At 42.5% G+C, this 20,368-nt stretch overlaps 1 long non-coding RNA gene across 2 annotated transcripts in view; it reads right to left on the reverse strand.

Annotated features, from left to right (window-relative positions):
- Positions 1 to 2,200: 2,200 nt before the first annotated feature.
- LOC125453097 (uncharacterized) overlaps positions 2,201 to 20,368 on the reverse strand; it is a 62,926-nt gene continuing 44,758 nt past the window's right edge. For both annotated transcript variants that reach the window (XR_007247684.1, XR_007247685.1), the window contains exon 4: positions 2,201 to 2,556. This is a non-coding gene — a long non-coding RNA (uncharacterized LOC125453097). The remainder of the gene's footprint in view (positions 2,557 to 20,368) is intronic.

Here is a 20,368-nt window from a genome sequence, read left to right on the forward strand (position 1 = left end):
GCATCCAGTGGTGCCACGAGAGTCCAAGGTCAACTATTGCGTTGTTTTTTTGGAAATAAATTAAGTAGCATTAAAAGAATGAGTAGTGATTCCAATGTAATATTGGAAGCAATTTATTAAGGGGGCTATTTCCCTTGGCTGTGGGAGGGTTTAGAACTCAAGGGCATAGTCTCAAACAAGTGGCGGAGTGGGGTGGGGGGGGGGCGTGGGGTCAGACATCTAAAAAAAAAGAGAAGAAATTTCTTCAGTCAATTCAGTTTGAACATTTGTGTTTTGCACAACATTTCTGAGATTAAAAGTGTATTTTTTTTTGCAAAAAAAGCTTTAATTCACATGTGACATGCTTTAGAACTTCTGGAACTTGGCAAAGGTGCTATACCGATGCAAGCCTCTCTTTCTGCTTGTGTTATAATACCAGTATTATGGTATGATGACACATGGATCAAAACATTTCAGGGACTGGGGACAAGTGCAGTGCTACAGAATTGTGAGTTGCGTTAACATTGCAACTTTAATGAAAATACAGAGAGTTGCAAGGTGACAGATTCAAGATTGTTGGAGTGAGGCTGTTGGAGATGAGGTGGTAGAATGTAAGGGCAGTTGGGTCACAAAATGTCTTGAGGATGGCGTTGAGGTCATTTTTGAGAGTAGGTCAACACCTTAGAATGTTTAAGGATAGCAGCTGACATGGTGGTCAGGATAACATGACCAATCATCCTATATTTTAAGGGGTTGTCCCTTATTTTGTTTTTTTTATCCCACATCCTTCAAGGGACACCCCTTGTTCTATGTTTCTGTGAGAGTGTGTGGGAGACTGAGTGGGAGAGTCTCTGTTGAAATGACAACAGGGACTGCAGTGGGCTCCCCTCACCCCTCTCTCATTGCCCCTCCACCACTCCTGGTCCTGGAGTCTTATTTCATTCAAAAGTCGTTCACAATGGGATAGAGGAGAAGTCAACAGTTTGTTAGAGATATGATTGAAGAAGCTAAAAGAAAAATGGCCCAAGGCAACCAAGATCTGCTGAAGAGAGGCATAACTATTTAAAACTAATTTTCTAGTCTGAATTAGAAGTTAATTCAAAAGAATTCACAGCATATACATTAGTTTAAAAAAATCAGTGAGTAGTGGAGGCTGTGAACTGAAGATTAATATTTACAAACTCCAACATATTAATTTAAGGTGCAATCAAACAGGCAGCAGCAGAGCTCAAGTGGCCTCAGAAATGAGTTGACTAATTTAGTCCCATGCCACATTGAAGTGCAGTAGAGGTAATTAAGTATGAGAGTGAACAATGTTCACAGCGTTTGCATTCAGTTCTGATAACGCACTGTACCTACTAAGCAATCTTTATCCATAACGTGTTTTCATGGCTTAACTAAGCTACCCATTAAAAATCATGTCAAAGTCAGGCTCCAGGAGGCACCAAGCACCACCTCCCCACCTATACTCTCCTCTCCACCTACCTTCTCCTCTATCCATCTTCGGTCCACCTCCCCCTCTTTCCCTATTTATTTCAGAACCCTCTCCCCATCCCCCTTTTCTGATGAAGGGTCTAGGCCCGAAATGTCAGCTTTTGTGCTCCTGAGATGCTGCTTGGCCTGCTGTGTTCATCCAGCTTCACACTTTGTTATCAAGCACCAAATACTGTTGGGTTGCATTCTTTGAAAAAGAAAGAAAAGATGCTGATGGAATTCCCAAATGGTCATTAGTGTCTGTTCCCCCCTTGGCCTGGAACAATGAGTACAAGATTTAGCCGTTCCAAAGAAAACCAGTGCCTACTTTGTCTTTTGCAAGCAGGTATTTTCCATACTTGCAGGGCAACCTTTTCGATTACCTGGCCTGCTGTTTCTTGACTGTTGGTTCCAGTTGCTCAGGAAACCCACAGAAATATTCAGAGCTGCAAAAAGTGGTCCATGACTGGAACATCAATAAGCAAAACCAGAAGACCTGGACAGGGGATACAGTTCACACACAATAATGTGCATTTTGCTATAATTTGCATGAAATCTGTGTTGCTGAAGATGAACAAAAATCACAGAATTGAGTATGAAGCATTCAGTGCAATAGGCTTTCTGCAAATATTTTTTACTTTGAAAATACTTTGCTGAAAGCTAACCCCTCCCACCAAAGAACTGGCCACAAGGATTTCTGTTAATTGTGTTTATTGTAATTTAGAGAGACTCTTAAGTAGGTAGGCTGGTTCTTTAGATGACAAGAACATGAATAGGCTTGTTTTAAAACTTTGAAACAATATTTCATTCGAAAAAGTGTCGAGAACACTACAATATAAATAAACTCATTTTCAGTCATTTAAAGCCTATCATGTTGGATTGACAGGGTTTAAAATTCAAGATACCCATTTACAGTTACAAACTTCAGACCAATTTTTTTTTAAAGAATTGCAAATGCTGCATGAATCAGAAATAGGAATTGCTGGAAAAGCTCAGCAAGTCTGACAGTAAATGTGAAGGGAAATCAGTTGATGCTTCAGGTCTGGTGACTCTTCCTAGAACTCAGTTCATGTAGTGAAGTCACATTTGGCACATTGTCAAAATCTGTAATGCAAGTGAAAGAAATATATTTTAGGTGATGTATTTGCATAAACTGCCAACTTGCATGATATTACATTACAAACATATTCGCATAATACAGGTTGTCCTATTTAAGCTACGCAGTCAAGTTAACCTTTTGATTTCATGTGCAGCCCAAAGTTGGGATCTGTAGCTCTAATAGTAAATTTAGGATGGCTGCAAGAAAGGGATTGGAACATAAATGTTTCACTTTCACTGTAGTGCCACTTTACTGATGCATTGAAACATGTTGCAACTCATAACAAAATTCAGTTCTGTAGCACTCATCACTAGCGCTGCTTCAGGTTGACTGTGACACCCCCAACACTTGCAAATGGTTCTGGTGCAAATTATGCTGGACATCATTACAGCGAGGGTGCTAGTGCTCACATCAAGTCAGCATTTTCCAGAAGAATGCAGACTGAGCAGACAATGGTGCTGATCCTAAGAACTTAAGAAACAGGAAGAACATTCTGCCCTGTTATTCAACAAGATTGTGGCTGATCTGCTGAGGCCTGAATTCCTCTTTCGCGTCAGCTCCTCATTGCCCTCAACTCCCAAATATTTCAAAATCTACTACCTCTTTAAATACTCTATCAGTGATCAAGCCTCCTTATCTCAGGAGAGAATTCCTGGCATTCGTTAACCTCCAGAGAAGAAAGTTTTCACATCTCAATTTCAAAGAGTCACCCTTTACTATGTATCCATATCCCCTAGATTGATACTTCCCCGTTTGTAGAATCTACTCTCAAGCCTCCCCTCGGAACTTTCAATAAGATCACCCCTCATTCTTCAAATGAATGAAAATAAAAGGCCTGACCTGTTTGGTTGTTTTTGATCTGTCAAACATTGTGCAATTCCGTCGGAGTACAGAGGTGTATGTAACAATATCACATGATCATTTCACAGGGCTTTGATGTGAACCACTGAGAGAGCTACAGTACTCTGATTTTTTTTTGCAAATCCTGCCGTGTTACCCACAAAAATGAGGACAAAATGACAAAATGTTAGCAAAAAGCATCCTGGTGGTAAAATTGCAGGTGTTGAATGTAAAAGAAAGGCGATAACACTGGAAGAAAAGCTAGATGTTGTGAAGGGTTTTGAGTATAATGAGGGAACATGTGATATAGTTCGCATAACAGGAATAAAGGGGTCTACCTTACATACCATTAGAGACAATGCAGCAAAGATTAAAGCAAGGTGTTTTGCTGGAACAAGTCTGAGTGCTAGCAAATCTGAGATCAGGGACAAAAAAGCTTGAGGAGATGGAATGGCTTCTAACCTAGTGGATAGAAGATGAAATGAAAATGTGGTCTAGGACCACCTTTCTCATCGTAAAAGAGAAAGCCTTAATCAATTTATGAAGATCTAGCGAAAAAATCTGAAAATCCTGCAGATGTGCCTACCTTTAGTGCTAGCAGTGGCTGGCTTGCTGGTTTTAAGAACCACTGTGCTTTTCGTAATGTAAAGTTATTTGGTGAAGCTGCTAGTGCATGAGATTGCGTTAATTGATGAAGGCAGCTACAACTTCAGACCAAATTTTCAATTTGGATGAGATGGCTTGTTACTGGAGGCGAATGCCATCAAGAATCTACATTTCTATGAATGAAGCACATGCTTTAAGGTGGAAAAGGGTCGTATGACTGTGCTGCGGGTGCCAATACCAGTGGAGACTTGAAGCTTAGTCCTGTGATAGTGTAGCACTCTGCCAACCCATGAACCTTGAAATATTATCACCCTAAGAACAATTTCCTCATGAAAGGAAAAGAAAAGCGCAAAGCAGCAAAAGCTGGATGTCTTTTTTTTTATGCCAACACCCAAGAAACAATGAACGACAGCCACCCGCTTCTGGATTAATTATTATTCACTCTAACTCTGCAACCACAACTGCACTTGAAGCTGATAACCCTTAGCCCCTGCATTAACAAAGCAACCTCAAAACCTCCTCCCCCAGCAAGTCACCTTCAAAAGTAAAATCAAGATCAGGTGTCAAATTTGCTTTTATTTCGTCATTAGCTATGAATCAAACATTTATTCAAACTGTGCCATCATTTTGTTAGGCTTGAGTGATTTTTTTTGGTGGTCTGCCCCTAACCTTACTTTTCCTACGGGCCCCATTATTTCGACACAGAATTTTTCTACAACAATGTTGTGCAGCAACACTATAATCACATTTTCGCAGAAATAACTGTATGTTTTTACTGGTTTTTGTCCCTGTATTTTGAAACAGCCAGTTCAATTAAGAGTGCAGGATAGTATGCCCAACATGAGGTTTTAACCTGGTGAAGCTATAAAACACATTGACTTTAAAGCCAAACAACTGTCGCAATGAGTGATCCATTGATAGTGGGATCACTTAGCTCGACGAGATCCAAGCTCTGCAATTCTGCCACATTTAGTCCAGTGAATGGTAGTGCACAATTAAATAAATCATTTGTTGAGGAATTTGGTAGCTCCACAAGCATAGTCTATGATGAAAAAGGCCAGCACATCAGTGTAAAAAATAAAGACTAAGCCATACGATTGCCTTCAAATCAGTCAGAGCACTGAGCACTGGAGTTGGGACATCATGTTACAGCTGTGCAAAACATTGCTAAGGCCACATCTGGCGTAGTGCATACAAAATTCCGGTCACCCTGCTATAGGAAGAGTGTTATTAAACTGGAAAGGGTGCAATAATGTTTTACAGAAAAATGTTACCAAGACTGGAAGGTTTGAGTTGTAAGCAGAGCAAGACTTTTCCCTTTGGATATAAGGGACTAAGTGGTGACCTCATCGAGAGTTATGAAAAACATGAGGTTCATAGATAGGCTGAATAGGCAAAGGTATGCCCCCACCCCAGGTACTGGAGTCTAAAACTAGACGACATAGGTTTAAGATGGGGGCAGGGTGGCGGAGATGATTTTAAAGTGAGTCAATGGGCAGTGGCAACATCATATGCGCGCACACGCACAATGGTGCATGTCTGGAATGAGCTGCCTGAGGTGGAGGAGGAGGCTGGAATAATCACAGTGTTTAAAATGGCATCTGAATGTGTATATGAATAGGGGTGGTTTAGGAGGATATAGGCCAAATGCTAGCAAATTGGTCTAGTTCAGTTTGGGAAACCTGACCAGCATGGACAAGTTAAGCTGATGGGCTTGCTTCTTCTGTGCAGTAAGACTGACTCCTCAGCCATAAGTATCCAATGGATGATTATCTCAGATCCCTCCAGAAGTTATTAAGCTGTTATATGGCAGTGAACAGGCATTTTTCTGCACTTGCCTTTCCAATTATAGGATCTCTAGTACCTGCAGATACATCTTTGGGCATTGCTCAAATCATATTATTCATGATATCCTGACATTGACTGTTGCCCTTTCATGAACGTTTTAAATCCAGGAGCAACAACTAATGCGAACCCATTGTATCTGATGATCCCACTCCAACTGCTAAGCAGGCTGCAAATTTATGGATTCTGGTCTCCTGTAGAAGAAAGCTGCCACATTTTATCTCTGGCTCGTCTTAACACACCTAGCTTTTCCTGGTTGGGGTAACTGAACATCATGATTCTCACTCATTACTACTTGATGGAGTAAGAAGTGCAACATACAAATGATTGATTGCCTGCTTGAAAATTTTAATTGGCTTCCCACAGCAACTTATGCGAGTTCAACCTCCTATCAGTCATTTCACTCATGAATTTCTACCAGAAATCCAACTCACTCAGTCCATGCAATTCTTAAAAGCTGGAAATGTTGCAAATCTGGAACACAAAGCAAAATTTGCCAGAGAAACTCAGCAGATCTTGCTGCATCTGTGGAGAGAAAACAACTAACCTTTTGAGTACGGTGACCATGAACTCAAAAGTTTAATTCTTTTCCCTTTAGGGTTTAGGGTCACCGTACTCAAAATGTTAGTTGTTTTCTCTACACAGATGCTGCAATATCTGCTGAGCTTCTCCAGCAATTTCTACTTTTGTGTTTGTGCAAACTATGTTGCCTCAGACACCAGCAAACTGTCAAGTTCCACCCATGGCAACATGGCTTTCGATCCTGAATAATAGCTCTTGCATTTATGGAAGATCTCCCTGTTAATGTGCAGGACTCAGAGCTATGTTGTGCAGTTGATTGTTCTGTTGAGAAACAAAGCCTGTCAGAGTCATGTTATCTTTTCCAACTTTGCTCTAGTCAGTGAGAAGGTAATGAAGTGCTGTCTAGTTCTATGGAATGTCTGTCATGCCTCAGTATAGCATTGAGAAGTGAACTGGACATTGTAGCAGGTGATATCAGCAGCAGTGGTAGAATCCACTGACAGTTGGCTGTGAATAAACTCAGAGAAGTCTTTAAGAGAAGACGCCTGTTTGGTAGAAATTTCTATAGAAAGGTTTTTCTCATTCTGCACACTATTACACTCTTTCATGTGTCACTTCCATTTCATGCTGCAGTACAAGATGAATTATAACAATGGGCCTCATGACTGAGCAGTCTCTCTCCTGTGAGACCAAACCAACTCATCCGACTACCTTCAGAGATAATGGGAACTGCAGATGCTGGAGAATTCCAAGATAATAAAATGTGAGGCTGGATGAACACAGCAGGCCAAGCAGCATCTCAGGAGCACAAAAGCTGACGTTTCGGGCCTAGACCCTTCATCAGAGAGGGGGATGTGGAGAGAGAACTGGAATAAATAGGGAGAGAGGGGGAGGCGGACCGAAGATGGAGAGAAAAGAAGATAGGTGGAGAGGAGAGTATAGGTGGGGAGGTAGGGAGGGGTCAGGTCAGTCCAGGGAAGATGGACAGGTGAAGGAGGTGGGATGAGGTTAGTAGGTAGATGGGGGTGCTGCTTGGGGTGGGAGGAAGGGATGGGTGAGAGGAAGAACCGGTTAGGGAGCCAGAGACAGGTTGGACTGGTTTTGGGATGCAGTAGGGGAAGAGGAGATTTTGAAACTGGTGAAGTCCACATTGATACCATATGGCTGCAGGGTTCCCAGGCAGAATATGAGTTGCTGTTCCTGCAACCTTCGGGTGGCATCATTGTGGCAGTGCAGGAGGCCCATGATGGACATGTCATCTAGAGAATGGGAGGGGAAGTGGAAATGGTTTGCGACTGGGAGGTGCAGTTGTTTGTTGCGAACTGAGCGGAGGTGTTCTGCAAAGCGGTCCCCAAGCCTCCGCTTGGTTTCCCCAATGTAGAGGAAGCCACACCGGGTACAGTGGATGCAGTATACCACATTGGCAGATGTGCAGGTGAACCTCTGCTTAATGTGGAATGTCATCTTGGGGCCTGGGATAGGGGTGAGGGAGGAGGTGTGGGGACAAGTGTAGCATTTCCTGCGGTTGCAGGGGAAGGTGCTGGGTGTGTTGGGGTTGGAGGGCAGTGTGGAGCGAACAAGGGAGTCACGGAGTGAGTGGTCTCTCCGGAAAGCAGACAGGGGTGGGGATGGAAAAATGTCTTGGGTGGTGGGGTCGGATTGTAAATGGCAGAAGTGTCGGAGGATGATGCGTTGTATCCGGAGGTTGGTAGGGTGGTGTGTGAGAACGAGGGGAATCCTCTTAGGGCGGTTGTGGCGGGGGCGGGGTGTGAGGGATGTGTTGCGGGAAATACGGGAGACGCGATCAAGGACGTTCTCGATCACTGTGGGGGGAAAGTTGCGGTCCTTAAAGAACTTGGACATCTGGGATGTGCGGGAGTGGAATGTCTTATCGTGGGAGCAGATGGGGCGGAGGCGGAGGAATTGGGAATAGGCGATGGAATTTTTGCAGGAGGGTGGGTGGGAGGAAGAACCGGTTAGGGAGGCAGAGACAGGTTGGACTGGTTTTGGGATGCAGTGGGTGGGGGAGAAGAGCTGAGCTGGTTGTGTGATGCAGTGGTGGGAGGGGACGAACTGGGCTGGTTTAGGGATGCAGTAGGGGAAGGGGAGATTTTGAAACTGGTGAAGTCCATTCTAGGTAGCTGTGGGAGTCGGTGGGCTTGAAATGGACATCAGTTACAAGCTGGTTGCCTGAGATGGAGACTGAGAGATCCAGGAAGGTGAGGGATGTACTGGAGATGGCCCAGGTGAACTGAAGGTTGGGGTGGAAGGTGTTGGTGAAGTGGATGAACTGTTCGAGCTCCTCTGGGGAGCAAGAGGCGGCGCCGATACAGTCATCAATGTACCGGAGGAAGAAGTGGGGTTTGTGGCCTGTGGAGGTGCGGAAGAGGGACTGTTCCACGTAACCTACAAAGAGGCAGGCATAGCTGGGGCCCATGCGGGTGCCCATGGCCACCCCCTTAGGCCCTCCGCTTCTTCCTGTCCCGCAGGCCCGACCAGTCCCCCTCCACCGACACTCTCATCTGCCTAGCTGAACTCGTCCTCACACTCAACAACTTCTCTTTTGACTCCTCCCACTTCCTACAGAACCCGTATTTCCCGCAACACATCCCTCACACCCCGCCCCCGCCACAACCGCCCTAAGAGTATCCCCCTCGTTCTCACACACCACCCTACCAACCTCCGGATACAACGCATCATCCTCCGACACTTCCGCCATTTACAATCAGACCCCACCACCCAAGACATTTTTCCATCCCCACCCCTGTCTGCTTTCCGGAGAGACCACTCTCTCCGTGACTCCCTTGTTCGCTCCACACTGCCCTCCAACCCCACCACACCCGGCACCTTCCCCTGCAACCGCAGGAAATGCTACACTTGCCCCCACACCTCCTCCCTCACCCCTATCCCAGGCCCCAAGATGACATTTCACATTAAGCAGAGGTTCACCTGCACATCTGCCAATGAGGTATACTGCATCCACTGTACCCGGTGTGGCTTCCTCTACATTGGGGAAACCAAGCGGAGGCTTGGGGACCGCTTTGCAGAACACCTCTGCTCAGTTCGCAACAAACAACTGCAACTCCCAGTCGCAAACCATTTCCACTCCCCCTCCCATTCTCTAGATGACATGTCCATCATGGGCCTCCTGCACTGCCACAATGATGCCACCCGAAGGTTGCAGGAACAGCAACTCATATTCCGCCTGGGAACCCTGCAGCCATATGGCATCAATGTGGACTTCACCAGTTTCAAAATCTCCCCTTCCCCTACTGCATCCCTAAACCAGCCCAGTTCGTCCCCTCCCCCCACTGCACCACACAACCAGCTCAGCTCTTCGCCCCCACCCACTGCATCCCAAAACCAGTCCAACCTGTCTCTGCCTCCCTAACCGGTTCTTCCTCTCACCCATCCCTTCCTCCCACCCCAAGCCGCACCCCCATCTACCTACTAACCTCATCCCACCTCCTTGACCTGTCCATCTTCCCTGGACTGACCTAACCCCTCCCTACCTCCCCACCTATACTCTCCTCTCCACCTATCTTCTTTTCTCTCCATCTTCGGTCCGCCTCCCCCTCTCTTCCTATTTATTCCAGTTCCCTCTCTCTATCCCCCTCTCTGATGAAGGGTCTGGGCCCGAAACGTCAGCTTTTGTGCTCCTGAGATGCTGCTTGGCCTGCTGTGTTCATCCAGCCTCACATTTTATCATCCGACTACCTTGCTATGATCCAGCATCACTGCTTTGAAAGTCTAAAAATGTTGCCAAAACTTACCTTTAAATTAATGCTCTCCAAAAAATTCTGCACACACAAACGTTTTTCTCTTATGCAATGATTGTAAGTAGGTCATGGTTGGCCAGCAACTGACTGTTTTCAGCTCTGGACTTACAGATCAGAAGAGATAGAGCCCAGTCACCTGACCTGAGAATTCATTGTGCCTGCCTTATGACATGTTTCACTTTCCATTCATTGGCTTTTAATTATTAGCATCACAAGTGAGCCATCTGCCCTGTGTCCAGTTCATTGACTTGCGTCCCGAGTAAAAAAGCTTCACTCCCATCGATAGAAGTTCTGAAGGTGAACCTAAATGTCAGTAAAAAAAATGAACAGATGAGGCGGCCATGGTGACAGGCTGGAAACAAGACGAGAATTTTAAAAAAAACAAAATAATCTGGAAACAGTGAGGAGAATGTCAGAGTGAGAAAAGCATTGTGTAAAGTAATTGACAGCCATAGAGAAGGAGGCAAAATGGTGATAATGTTGAAGAGGATGCTACAAAGAAAGGATTAGAGTGGAAAGGATGACAATGAAGGAAAGGAATACTTAAGTAAAGATCTCTTACCAAAATAACTATAAATAGTGCATTTGCTTTAGCTTTACTAAATAGTATTTAACTTTATAATTTGTTCTCCAAGATGGCACATGGAATAGGGCTCCTGAACCAAAGCTTGTTGGCTGCTCTGTACATTTCTTTTCATGTATTTTTGCCTTTTTCTTTTTACCTCTTGTTCTCCAGCGATGTGTGGGGTGAAAGCCAATGCGGAATCTTCACTTTAACATGGATTTGGGCTCCAGCCTCAAAGTGAAGCCAGGCATGGTCTGGGTGGGAAGGTCTGTTATTCTGAGCTCATTTTATCTTTCTAAATTCTGCTTCCCCGGCCCCCTCTCACAAAAAATTATGCTTAAGAATGTGTACCAAGGTCCCCAAGATGATGTCATAAGTGGCGACTTTTAAACTTTTCACTGTATACGTCTGAGTATATGTGACAAGAAAGCTCATTCTAATTCTCTTTTCATCCAATCAAGCAAGACCTATTTTACATTGTAAAATGTTGATTATTTTACTCACATGCAGATATCTACAAGGGAAGCCTGCCTAACCCAAACCTTGGAAGGAAACTGAGATGCATGTTGAACTTTGTTGGCTTTTATGCTATTGTAGTTTTGACAAATTATCTTGTTGTTTTCATTGCTTGTGTTTAAACAGCATTCAACGTTTGTGGTCATGTCAGGCAACAAACAGATATATAAGCTGTGGAGGTCTCTGGTACCCTGTAAAACTGCAATGATAAGACTCATATGGGGATTTCAATAACTGATCTCCCTTCATTTTGCCAATGGTTTTGTATACAGCTCCAAGTTACATTTGGCGGTTTCTGGATGTATCCTTTGATAAAACATTCATTCCAAGTTATTAAAAGCTTTCCAAAGTACATTTTAAATGAGGAAGGTACAGACAATTTTGTTTGAAATGTTACAGATATTTCAGTTGTGAAAGAAACTAGCGTCATTGAGATTATCCTCCTTAGAGCAGGAAGTGTTAAAAGAGATTTAATAGAGGCTTCCAAAACAATGAAAGGTTTTGATACAAAACAGAATAAATCATTTCCAATGGGATGAGGGTCATTAATCAAAGGTTGGAAACAACATAATTGCTGAAAGAATCAACAATGAGGAGTTGTTTTTAAACTACAATGAGTTATGATGATCTGAATGCATGACCCAAAAAAGGATGGGAAATAGATTAATTTGCAACTTTCAAAAGACAATAGGACATAGGCTTGAAAAGGAAACATTTGTACAGCAATAGAGACAGAACATGGTGTGGAATTAATTGGATGACTCATTCAATGTTGTCACTGCTGCAGTCAGCTGAATGTTTGCTTTCTATTGAATGCAATTCTGTGGATGTTAATTTGCTGACTTTCCAAAATTAATGCCAAAGAGATGAAGTTACCTAACGTGGATTTCAAATTCTCTTGTTCAATCATAACAAAACATTGCAATAAAACAAACAGAATATTTCATGAACAATATGAATTCCTCAATGGGAGTTTCATTTTTGGGCCAGGAACTTGACTTTACGGATAATTTCCAGGTCCTGAGCCCATATGGTTTCAGCAGGACGTGGAGACCTCAATTTTTAAAATGATAAGCCAATTGTTGGTCCAATTGTGCACTCACTGTCCAAGATTGGACGTCAGGTACCCAGCCTTGGAAGCGTAAGAGGGTGGTAATTAGCACTAAAAGAAGCTGCAGTCTGACAATGCAGGTAAATGAGAGAGAGGCTTCTCTAGATAGAAATATTCTCTCATCAGCCAAACTGTGTTCATGGAGGTGAAATGATCCACAAGACAGTTTGAAACTGCAGCTGGGGTCTTCTGCAAGTCAGTTATGTGGCATTGTTAACAAATTGTTATGGAGTGTTAAACCCATGGACTGCCATCAGGAATTTCTGTATGAGCTGCAGTTGGAGTTTCTTTCTTCCACTCAAAAGATATTTGTCTGCTTCTTCTATTGTCTTCCACATAGTTCAAAATCTCTATCTCTCGGGTGGCATGGTGGCTCAGTGGTTAGCACTGCTGCCTGACAGTGCCAGGGACCCAGGTTTGATTCCAGCCTTGGGCATCTGTCTGTATGGATTTCCTCCCACAGTCCAAGGATGTGCAGGCTGGGTGGATTGGCCATCCTAAATTGTCCATAGGGTAGGTTAGGTAGGTTATAGGGGGATGGGTTTGAGTGGGATGCTGTGAGGTTTGTTGTGGACTTGTTGGGCCAAAGGGCCTGTTTCCACATTGTAGGGGTTTTATTATTCTATCAAACTGTCCCCTCTCCAGGGAACATGACCTGAAGATTTTGCTTCCTTTTTCTTGTCTCACAGGAGTACCCTCAAGCAGGTGCTGTTCATGGCAGTGAGTAAATTAACTGGGCTTGGTAACCACTTGTGGGACAGTGATGTTGTCCCCACTTCTATTCTCAGACATCTGGTCTGATAATCCAACCTCCTCCAGCAGTGTGCCTTAATATACCTGAACAGCTTGATTGGAAAATATTATAAACCATAATTTATCAGTCCACTTCAATTCTGAAGAAGTTAATCCATTTCAATTCTAAAGAATTTAATGACGCCACGCCAACAATAAATAGAAGGTGCAGCCTCCAATTACTGATAGCTTTGGAATTATTGAGCAAAACAGCTTCCCCCAACATTGTTCTGCTTCAAGTCTGGCAATTAGACACACCATTATTCTGCATTCTCACTTTCCAATCACATAATCTGAGCTGTCAACATCTTCTCTCCATCAACACCCTACACCCTACCACCCTCCACACAACATCCCCACAACTTTAGCATAAATGCTGCACCTCCACATTTTAGCTCTGATCAAGAGTCATCTAGGCTCAAAATGTTAGCTTGTTCTCCCTTCATAGATGCTCTCTGACCTGCTGTGATCTCCAGTATTTGTCATTTGCAAAAGTACGATCTTATTTTGCTCTGAATAACCAAATATTAAGGGCTTGCAGCTGTAGAGATCTTATCTTGCTTTGTTTTCACTGAGGTACAGTATAAAAAGGAATTCTCCTTTACTTTTTAGGAAAAAATCTGAAGACTTTTTTTTAAAAGCAACCAGCTCAGACAAGACTTGAATGCAGGCTTGCTGGCCGTGACAGAGGGACACTACCATTGCATTCCAGGACCTCTTTTTAATTGGTTCTAAGACTATTTGTTTAACAGTGTAAAGTATGAACCATTTGTGACTCTTAATGAGAAGATAATTTCTCTTAACCAGATGTAGTTTATTGTACGATAGCAATAGGTGTAAACCATATTGGACAGTGTCAACAAGACAATCAAGAGGTAGCGATGACACAGTTATCTCCATCAGGAACACAAGCTGAACTTCTCTTTCTTTTTACTCAAGGCTGTGTCTATCATCAAATTGGGTGAATTATAATGCAGTCTTCAACACTAACCCATTCAGAATCATTAACTTATGTAGCGGAGACAACCTCGTTTCACAAACCATGTTTTGGCCACTGTAAGTGCTTGCCTGGTGACTAAAATTATCTCAGTGCCATATTGGGAGAAAGACCTTAATAGGTCCCTTAATTGGCTTTCAGTGTCTCTCATGTGGGTTTACCTTATAAACCTGAACTATCTGAAAATGACCACAAGTGGGAAGCTGCATCCAAACTATAATCCACCCAGCCTCTGTCTCAGCCCTTAAGCTTTGAAAATCCAGTCCAGTAGTTAACTACTTTAACTTGCTTTATTCTCATGTGGGATATGGGTATTGCTGGCAGTGCCAGTATATATTGCCCATCTCTAATTGCCCTTGAATGCAATGGTTTGCTGGGCCATTTCAGAGGTTAGTTTATGGTCAACTGGATTGCTTTGTATTCTGGAGTCACATGTTGGGTAGGGCATATACAGAAATTTCCCTTCCTATTGACAGTAGTGAGCCAGACAGGTATTTATGGAATCAGTGCTGGTTTCATGTTTGCCATTAGTGGGAATAACATTTTATTTTCAGAGTTGATGAACTAAATTTAAATTTAAAATCAAATCTATGTACCCACAGCACTCGTTTAGGCTTCTAGATGACTAAACTTCAGTGATGTTACCACAGATTTCCCATCCTACCTCTGCCTGTATTCTAGTAGCAAAAAAGGCACACACACCAACCTTCATGGGTCGTCAGTGCAACCCACAATTCTTAACTACACCATTGAGGCTTGAGTTACAAGGGGAGGCTGGATCAGCTGGGATATTTTCCCCTGGAGTGTGGGAGACTGACGAGTGGCTTTATAGAGGTCTGTCAAATCATGAGAAGTATTGATAAAGCAGATAGCCAACAGTTTTTCTACATGGTAGGGGAGTCTAAAACTGGAGGGAATAGTTTAAGATGTGGTGGGAGAGACACAAGAGGGCCCAGAGACGCAATTTTTTCACACCGAGGATGGTGAGCATCTGGAATGGACTGCCAGACACAGTGGTAGAAACGAGTACAATTTTGTCATTTGAGAAGCTTCTGGGTATATGGATTGGGTAGGTATGGAGGCATATGGAACAAACACAGTCAAATGTGACAAGTTTAATAGCAAAAACTGGGCTGCATGGGCAAGTTGGGCTGAAGGGCCTGTTTCCATGCTGTAGACCTCTATGGCCATTCCGAGAGGTGTGACTTCTGACACAATGGTCATTGAAAATGAGCTGAAAGATGAACATTTCTGATTTACAGCATTTACTCCAATTCATTTCAGTCAGTATAAAATCAGAATTGCCATGAATCAAGTGTATTGGTTTTCACTCTCGACCCTTTGGCCCCATTCATGCTAGAAGTTAATTTTTGCCAAATTTAATTAATTCTATGTACAAGTTCCTTCCTTTAATTTGGAATGGAGAGTTCTTTACTTAAAAAATATATGCCAAGATTAATACACTTTTGTTTCTTTATTTATATAAATTTAAATGTAACCTTGAAGTCAGCCAGCATAATCTTCAGCACAATGGTTTCTTTCATCGTGATTATATTTCCTGATGAATTTTGAACTTTACAGATACAGAATTGAAGAAGAATTATGGCGGATTACTTTCACTCTCCCTTTTTGCTCTGTCAAATTACTTCAGTTCACTTGCAGCTTAGATTATTAGAATTATGCACTTTAATCCAAACTCCTTTGTAGTTTGATAAAAATAATGTTTTATGCCAATTATCTTTTCCCTTTCATGACTTGCTTATTCACTGTGGAACTACATTTGTGTCTGTTATTTCCAAATATCAAATGGCTCGTAAAATAAATTGAAATACACCCCAATTTAATCAACTAACTTCAAAAAGAAGTTTTAAGAACTGAATAAGAAACTTACAGCAGAGTCAGAAATGATATTCCAAGTTTAATTCATAATTTATTTCAGAATGATCCCAAGCCATCTACATCAACATTCCTAGGCATTTCCCGAAACAATTTATCTTAACCATCCTGAATCAATCAGATTTCAGCATCACCAGATTTTATACCTGTATGGCTCATCTATCGCCTTAGAAATTAAGTGCTATTGTTTGTGCTAAAGGGGAAAAGCCATTTTAATGACTTAGCATGGAGTAAACAGAAAGCATAATGAGCAGCTGGAATGACTGTGTCAGCGCATGACTCAGATCTAAATCTTATCAGAACTTGTAGCAATGAACAGATATGCCATTAGCAGTTGGATGAACAAAGTATTTTCTAATTAATTACAATTGTGAGGTTTGTTAGGCTAGTTAGAGAGTTTTAAAGCTTAAATTAACTTCCTTACGTTTCCCGTTGAGTAGCCAGAGATTAGATTCCTGCAGGCCTAATTCCCTGAAGTTTATTTGCTTTGATCATGAATTCCTGCCAGAAGTGTAAGATGATGCAATTAACCCAGAGATAAAATGGTTTATTCACTATGAAAGTATTGTTATGGGGAAGGAAATGTTGTGTTCTGGGAAGCATTAACAGGACTATAAGCCCTGGTTCCTGGCATTGCATGTAGACCTGACTGGGTTTGTTTGTTTGTTTGTTCCACCTTTGTAAAGACTGTAAGGAATTGAACTGTTCTATTGACTATGTTTGTGTATGAAGATTTTTATGACTAAAGTAGAGATGTTTGACTTTAAAACAATTGTTCGGCTGTTCTCAGCTACAATGCTATGCTAGTTCATTTAAAACATTTAATGGTAACTCTGACACACCAAACACACTGTGCCTGGAGTCCCAGCGATAGGGATTCTAAATCCCTAGTTTGAGTGGCAGCAACTCATTAAGCACTGCTGCTTTGCCTTCAAGAAATAGTTGGGGTCAGAAAAGTTCTAACCAATAAACAGACTTTGGAAGTTCTCCTGCAGCAAACCCTGTGTTCCAAATGAGCATCGTGAAATGGAAAAGGCATTTGTTGTGGTTTTCTGCTCCCAGAGGAGGTGGGAATATTTGCCGATGTGTTGACTTATTTGGGCAAGAGCCCAAAACTCAGACTCTCACCTCTGAGGTCAACATTTGCAATTTCTCCCCAGGAGGCGAGTGAAACCTCTCACTCTCACTTGGCAAAAACACGAAATACTTGCATTTGCATCTCATTGAATCCATCATGTGCTGGAATTGCCCTCTTGAATAATGTGTGCCCATTCAAAATACTCGAAATTTCAAATGCAGTGTATGCTTACGGCAAGATCACACCTAGCGACTTGGGTCTTTCACCTCCATTTTGGCTAAATTCTCTGCCATTTCTGTCTCTGGTGAAATGCTGTAAATGTTGTTTTTGCTGTATGTATGTACGTCTGCGCAGAGTAAGGCAAGATGTGCCCCGAAGCTGTAATAGAATCCAACTGGAGGACAGCAATGCAGCAGCTGGTATCACAGAGTGGCAGTTGGCACAGATTACAAGGCAGCAGCTTGTGGTTATAGGGTATAGTGAAGAGTCAATTTGAAAGTGAGAGTACGTACAGCTGAAGAACTCAGTGTTGTGTCAATATCAGAGGTGGTGCATTTGCTTGCAATGGATGCAGTAAACACAATTTATAAAGAACATGACAATGTGTGAACGGGAGAAAGGAAACATGGTTAAGTGGGTTGAAAATGAACTCCAGGCAGTCAGGAGGACCACCACAGTAACTCCAACAGATATTTGAGACATCAGAGTAGATCATGATTAGTCAAGTTCTCAGTCCAACACAAGGGGTGGATTGTACATAAACTATATTCTCTGTGCATCACAGGGTTGAGACCGTGGGCAAATAAGTCTAGGGTGGTTAGATGTGAAGTAATGTTCACAGACTTGGGGAGCAATTGAATGTAGCATGGTGAGATGTGGCAGGATAGTATAGGTAAGTAGCTGGTTTCAAAGTGGAAGTCAAGGAAACTTAGGGTGACTCTGGCCTCAATCTAAGGAGTGACAAGCCACAGCAACAATAGAGGCATCCCTATTGCAAGGAGTTATGAAAGTAAGACAGGGACAGTGCACCTCAATTGAAATGGGGGAGGTTGAAGGGTCATAGGGAGAAATGGGTTGCAAAATTGTAGGGGGATGGCACAATGGCCTAGTGGTATTATCACTGGACTGTTAATCCAGAGACACAGATAACATTCTGGGGGCCTGGGTTCAAATCCTGCCATTTAATAATTTTTAATAAATATCTGGGATTAACAGTCTAATGATAACCATGAATCCATTGTCAATTATCGGGAAAAACCCAACTTGCTCACCAATGGCCTACATATCACTCCAGACCCACAGCAATGTGGTTGACTATGAACTGCCCTCTGGGCAATTAGGAATGGGCAATAAATGCTGCCTGGCAAGCGATACCCCCATCCCATTAATGAATAAAATAAAAGAAAGGGTGGAGGAAGGATAGAATTGGAGTGGTATTATAGGTCACAGAGGAAGCTGCAGCCCATTTCAGTGAACACAAATGCTGGAGGTCATCATATTGATTTGAAAAGCAACTTTACAGTACAAGTTGGTACAGTTTAGATTTCAACAAACCTGCACCCAAAGTGGGTGTCAGTGACCAAGACAGTTTTATTTTCCTAACTGATGTGAAGTTGATGGTTGGAATGACTGAAGGGCTATTCCATCAATCAGGAGTCCAGAGAGTAATCAGAGATAACACAGTGTGGAGTTGGAGGAACACAGCTGGCCAGGCAGCATCAGAGGAGTGGGAAAGTTGATGTTTTGGGTTAGGACTCTACTTTAGAAGATGGGTCCCGACCCAAAACATCAATCCTCCTGCTTCTCCAATGCTGCCTGACCTGCAGTGTATCTTCAGCTCCATACCACAGTTATGTCCTACTCCAGCATCTGTAGTTCTTACTGCCTCTCCAGAGAGTAAACAGTTGTTAAACGCTCATTCAATTCCCAATTCAGCAGCATGTCCACATAGCTCATATCATTAATCTCTCAGGCCACCATGTTGTTTGCAGCCTTGAGGGATCCATATTGACATGGACACCAGGAGTAGTGGACTGCAGCCCTCTTTCACTTTCTGAGGGGCTGCTCCTCAAATTTTGTTTACACTTCAGCTCCACACTACAAATCTGTGTGAAAAGGGGGGGTGGATAATGCACACAGAACTGTTCTGGAGAAGAAAAATTAACTCTGCTTTCTCTCCACAGATGCTGCCAGACCTGCTGAGTTCCTCTAGAAATTTCTTTTTTTGATTAATGATACTTCAGACCCTAAACTGTCCAACAGGATGTCCTAAAGGAATGAAGACATTGTCCATTTTTAGGTGATGAAGTCCCTCCAAAGAAAAGCCAAATGCAGAGCCCCCTGGCTATCTGGTGGCATACAGGGCGAGATAAAGCAACAAAATAGAGCTGATGATAATCTTGAAAAAAGAGAAAAATTCTTTTTAAAGCTTCCAGCAACATTGAAACTGTAGAGCTGTAACGAAAAAAGAAAATTAGGAAAACAAAGGGAGTATATGAAAATATATTGACTGATAAAATTCTGGGAAAACCAAAGATGTTTTATCAGTACATTAATTACAAGTGGGTGACTCAGGAAAGATAGTTCCTTTGAGAGATATATATAGGAACCTAGCGTGGATACAGACGGTATGAGCAATGTTATTAACAAGTGCTTTGTCTTCAGAAAGGGGAGAGATTAAGTGGACATTTTAGTTAAAGAGAAGTAGTGTGAAATATTTGGTAAAGTAAGAATAATGAGAATGGGAAGAAATGGAGGGACTAACCTCCTCCAAAGGGAATAAAGTTATTAGGGTCAGATAAATTGTATCTTTGGCTGTTAAAGGAAAGCAAGGAAGGAAATAATGGATGTTCTGATTATCATGTGCAAATCCTCAACCAGATTCAGGTGCGGTACTGGAGGACTGGAGGTCCATGAAGGTTGTACCATTATCAAAATGGGAACAAGGAAAAGGCCAAATGATTACAGCCTGGTCAGTCTGATGTCAGAAGTGAGCAAATTACTTGGAGAATGAATGAATAAACCATCAACAGAGATGTTTCATGCCCCGAAAGCAGAATTTATGTGGAAATCTATGACCATCAATGCACTCTCAAAGTGTGATACTGAAAGAGAGAGAAGACATAGAAGTATCCCCAAAATGGCAAGATGATGAAGAATAAGCAAAGAAAGCTAAGGGTTTAAGTATCTTAAGTATCTTGCACATGAAGAGGAAATTTAAAAGAATATAACTAATACAGAGAAAATATAGGGCACGTGGGATAGAAGAGA

This window comes from Stegostoma tigrinum, chromosome 6 (assembly GCF_030684315.1).
Source record: "Stegostoma tigrinum isolate sSteTig4 chromosome 6, sSteTig4.hap1, whole genome shotgun sequence".
NCBI classification, from domain to species: domain Eukaryota; kingdom Metazoa; phylum Chordata; class Chondrichthyes; order Orectolobiformes; family Stegostomatidae; genus Stegostoma; species Stegostoma tigrinum.